This window comes from Ictidomys tridecemlineatus, chromosome X (genome assembly GCF_052094955.1).
Source record: "Ictidomys tridecemlineatus isolate mIctTri1 chromosome X, mIctTri1.hap1, whole genome shotgun sequence".
NCBI lineage: Eukaryota > Metazoa > Chordata > Mammalia > Rodentia > Sciuridae > Ictidomys > Ictidomys tridecemlineatus.
Window position 1 is genome coordinate 84,117,026 of NC_135493.1, and position 5,834 is coordinate 84,122,859.

Sequence of the window (5,834 nt, forward strand, 5' to 3'; positions counted from 1 at the left end):
CACTTTGAGTAATGAGTGGTCATTGAACAAATCAGGAGAGAAATTTTAATTTCTTGGAATCAATAAAATAGAAATACAACATTTTGGAAACTGTGGGATACACTGAAGGCAGTTCCAAGAGGGAAGTTGATGGCTATGAGTGCCTACAAAGAAACCAGAAAAACTTGGAATAAAAAATCTAACTAATGGTGCATCTCAAGGTCTAAGAAAGGAACAAACCAATCCCAAAACAAGAAGATGTAAAACAATAAAGACCAGAGTTGAAATTAATGGGACAGAGAATAAAAACAACACAAAGGATCAAGGACACAAGAGTTGGTTCTTCAAAAAGATAAACAATATTGAATCTTTGCCAAATTAACCAAAAGGGAGAGAAGACCCCAGGCAAAAGATTAGAGAACAAAATTGGGAAATTATAATAGACACCACTGAAACCAGAGGATACTTAGGGAATATTTTTAAAACTTCCATTCCAAGAAATTGGAAGACTGAGGCACTAGGTTCTTGAATATGCTGCATGTGCATCCAAGGAACAAGGAAATGGAACTGCCTCTCTAATACATATGTCTGTCAGGAGAACAGAGATAGGCTGACAATAAGGTGGGTGATAAGGGTGGGGTGGGGAAGGGTGACCCCATTTACACCTCTGAATGTTACACCCATTCACCAGGAGCCCTCCTGCTGAACATTGTTCATTCTGCCACCTTCTCTGTAAGCACTTCCTATCTACTGCACACAACCCTGATCCTTCTCCTCCTTCTGAGCACTTGCCAACTGATGGCCCAAAGGGGATCGATTAAGTGCCATGTAACATGGCTGTGGCTATGAGTTTTCTCCTGTTACTAAGTGCTCATTTGCCAAGGAAAGGGGCTGACCTGGAAATTCCTCCTCATGCTCACTCCATTGCAATGGCCAATCAAGCACAGCAAGGGAAGTGGCAAGGGGGATGGTTTAAGAATCTTGTGTCTTGTAAAGTGCTGAAGCAATGTTTGGATTAGCCTTGGAATGTGTGCTTCCCTTATTAGAGTGTCCTAGTCAGCAGAAGCTCATGTGAAGAGTGCCCAGTTGGACCCAGTTTTGAATCTTATCTCCTCCAAATACTTCCTGCTTGAGCTTCTTAGGATTAATCTCTTCAAGTCTGCTTTACTTTGTGCAAGTGAGGGTGAATTATTTTCTTATCCTGTAACATGTTCATGGCTATTTCTGAAAATAGATAGTGAAAATTTTCACACATTGTATATTTTCATGGAATGTGACTAACAGCAGCAGTTATGTCACTTTGTACTCACTTTTAAAACCACACACACAAACACAAAGTCACATAGACACCATTGGATTCCAAAATAATCCTACTCTCAGCCCAGAGAAAATGACATTATTGTAGCGGAAACCCATTTTTTTTAACTCTTCTCTTCTTGATGTGGAGGGATCCTATCCCCAAAATTCAGCTGAACTCCTATTATAACAAGATCTCCAAGTTGCTACAAGTACATAGTAACCTATACATTTTGTGGTTGTTTTTAGGGCCAAACTAGCATTCACCCTTGCTTGATATATAGAATACCTTTCTGGAAAAGGATTCAAAAAGGATGTCTTCTCAGAGCAGAACTAATTATCCTGCCACCATGTGATGATCTGTGATGAGGCTTCCTCAGAAGTCTACGTGGAATGATGTTAAGTTTATAGTTCATTAGGCACAAAGAAAAGTGAAGCTCCACATCTGAACCCCAACATAATGTGCATATGACCATGATGCTCTGTTCTCATCAAACAGGTGTGAGAGTGCTACTGATCTCATCCCACACGGGGGCGCCCATGTATAACGGCCAGCATTGGAAAGATCTCTGGGAGGGGGTGGAGGCAACACTATGGGTTTCTTCTCTACTGTGGATGAGGATCACTGATTTCCACAGAAGGGAGACTACCACCTGCTTGACTCTCACATCAGTTCATTGTAATGAATGGCTTTGGGATTGGTATCCTCCTCCATCAGTTTCTACCTTTCTCTCACCTCTCACTTGTTGCTCATAATTCTTGTCTACAGTGGAGCTGATGCTTTTTTTAAAGTAAACTTGTTTTCAGCTGATTTATACAAATAAATTCAACATATTATTGGGTTACCAAGGGATATTTCAATACATGTATGCATTGCATAATACTTAATTCAACTTAAATATATCTGCCTCCTTAAGAGTTTATTGTGAAACCACTCAACATTTATCTTCTACCTTTTTTAAAATATACACTGCATTATCCTTTTTTTTTCAGGAACATCACTTTGGTTGGGTCTTTTTATTTAGACATAACACTGGGATTCCATTTGACATTATTTAAAAGGCATGGAATATTATGTGTTCTACTTCAGTCCCCAGTTCTTCCCTTTCTCTCCACTCCTCCCTTCCCTGTTCCTTTGTCTCCACTCCGATGAACTTTCTGCTGTTTAGTTTAGTTTTGTTTTTTTGGTTGGTGGCTTGTGGATATCAGTGATGGTGAGATAAACTGTGGTATACTCAGGAGAAAAGTAGGTCAGATTCGTTGCACTCTTCTTCCCTCATTCCCTCCCTTCTCCCACCCCTCAATCCTTTTCATAGAGTCCACCCATCTTTCTTATGTTTTGATGAAATACCCCATTTCCCTTTCTCTCTCTCTTCTTTCCACCTTATTTTGGACTAGCTTCTGCATATTAGAGAAATCATTCATCTTTCTTATGTTTTGATGAAATACCCCGTTTCCCTTTCTCTCTCTCTTCTTTCCACCTTATTTTGGACTAGCTTCTGCATATTAGAGAAATCATTTGACTCCCTGAGTCTGGCTTATTTCAATTACCTTGGTAGTCTCCAGTTCCATCCTTGTTCCAGCAAATGCCAACATTTCACTCTTTCTTATGGTTGATAAGGTGCACTGTTCTTAAGGGTAGTCATTCTACTGTGGAATTGTACACCAGAATTTCTTGCTCCTGTCTGACTGTAACTTAGTACCCACTGCTCAGCTTCTCTCCATCCCTCTCACACTCCTACTCTTCACAGTTCCTGGGAACCACTATTTTACTCTCAATAGTCCCCCCTCCCCAAATGGAAGCATACTGAGTGCCCATCAAGTGATGAATGGATCAAGAAAATGTGGTTCATCCACACCAAAGGAAGAAAATTTGGCCATAAATATTCACGAAATCTTGTCATGAGGAGAATATTCAAGCTGTTATTATTCTAAGACATGGTTGTGTATGTTCAAAATCAAAAAGTACCTTGAGATACACTTGGAATAAGCATACTTAGCAAGGTTGCTGGATAGATCATTGCATGAATAATAAATACCAGCACAAACTGAATGTAAAACGTCAAAAATGATAGTTTTCAGGAGTCTCATATATCCAGGAATTAAAAATTAACAAAAGATGTACAAGACTTCTTTGGAGTAAACTAAAACTTTTTGAGAAGTTGAAGTCAAACATCTGACATAATAATAGCCTGCACTGATTAAGATTGTCTTCAATTAAACCTCTGGTTGCCCTTCACCTCTAATATAAACATAGCAGTTGGTAACAGTTCTCAGAAGAACTATATTAAAATGACATTAAAGTTATATAAAGGACACCAAAATTTTGATTCTATAAAATGGACTAAACTCAGAACCTACAGCATCACCATTCAGTTAGACCTCTGTAGAGTTTTTAAAGACAGTCTTCAAAGTCTATATATTGTCACTCTCCTTACCAAACACCGTACTTTCCAGTTGTTTAAATAAACCAAGGGACAGTGGGAGTTTGATACACTCCACATCAAATGAAATCATGAAGGGGTAGTTTTAAGTGGAAATCAAAACTCATTTACACTTTTACAATATATCTAACATAAATATCTAGAAATGAAAGAATTGCCAAAATATGTAACTTAAATGTGTTGTCTTGAAATAATAATTCACATGCAAGCTATCTAAAATAATTAATGCCACATTTGGAACTGCAGAAGTGATGAGGAAAAAAGTTCACTGTCTCCACTGTGAAGAAGCACAAACGGGTTTTGTTTGTTTGTTTTGGCTACTTTATCTTTAGGTGGTCTTTTTCAGAGGGGTGAACATGGGACCTCATTTCCCACATATAGTCCAGGTATACATAGAAGAAACACCTCTTCTGACACTTGATCACATTCCAGTTGTAGAATGAATTATATGTCTACTAATTTTCAGCCATTGCCATCATGTTTCCCATCAAAATATGAAGAAGCTGTATGTCATGCTTTTCTATATGACAGAAAAAGAAGGGAAGAAATGAAAGGAAGAGCAGGAAGAAGACAGAAATGCATCAGGGGAGGGAAAGTAAGACTTTTGGATAAACCAAACCTTTGTTACTAAAAGGAACTCTTTTGGGGGGACAACTGACAAGTGTTGGCAGTCCTTACACAGCATTCATGATGTTCAGATTCAGGGTATATTTAAAAACGTGTGCTTTCTCCCAGCACATCTAGAACTTCATCTCTCTGATTTTTCAAACATTGTGGAGTCAAAGAGTGTAGTCCCTTTCAATTATATCATATATTCAACATCTTTTTAGTGTCTTATTCTTATTAGTCATTGAGATTTTTCCACTTCTTTCAAAGTTATGTAAACTACTGGGAAATACTCATAGATATCTTTAAAATTCATTTTTACATTTATTGATTACTCTTCTTTTAACTAAGGATTCATACGTGTCTTTCATGAAGTACCTCTTTCTTTTTGCCTTACGTTTACTCTTTTATGATTTTTATACTGGATGTTTACATAATTTGTCAGGCATTTTAATAACATATTTACTTAAAGGCTATTGTCTTTCTAAGGTACATTTTAATCACATTCACTGAGCTCCTTGGAGTAGTCAGAAACAATCTTTTAATGTAAATAGTGCAAATAGTGTTAAAATAATAGATTCTGTTGTTTGGGACAGCACAGATGAAATCACTCACCATGATGCCAAGTGAAACTAGCCACAATGGTGTAGAAATGTACTGCATGGCATTCTCCCTGGTATAAATAATCTCAAAGTAGTTGAATGCACAGAAGCCAAGGAGAACAGTGGTTACCAAGACTTGAGTGAGATGGAAATAAGTGAAATTTGGCCCGAGTACACTAAATTGGACTTATGTAGAATGATTCCCTGGAGAGATATGATGTGCAGCATAATGATATTTAACAATGTTGTGCTGTGAGATGCAATGAAATAGCTAGGTATTAGGGAGAGGAAGGATGGAGAAGGGAAGGAAGAAAGAAGGTGGATATGAAATCAATATGGCCAAAATAGTAACAACTGTTGAATGTGGGTATAATCTATATGAGATTTCATACTGTTCTCATAACTTACCTGTAAGTTCTATTTTTCACAATATAAAGTACAATAAAATAGAATATATAACAGCTAGATTATAAGAGTTATTTTGTGGAATTAAAAACAACTAAGAATGGTTTTCAAATATTTTGTTGTTTTGTTTTTTTGGCTTTTGTTTTGTTTTGTTGTTTTGTTCTTGGGGTTGAACCCGGGCGTGCTTAACCACCAAGCCACATCCCCAGCCCTTTTTTAACATTTTATTTACTCACAGGATATTGATGAGTTACTTAGGGCGTCACTACTTTGCTGAGTCTGGCTTTGAACTCTCAATCCTCCTGACTCAGACTCCAGAGCCATGGAATCACAGGCATAGGCCATCACCCTGGCAAATCTCTTGCTGTCTTATAAAATGAAATCTTATTTTAAAAGACAAATGAAAGATAAACCACACTACAGAAGTAGTTTCTATATTTTTCGTAGTGTGCTAAGAGGTGCACCAGCTACTTAAGTAATCTGAAGTCTACACCATAGATAG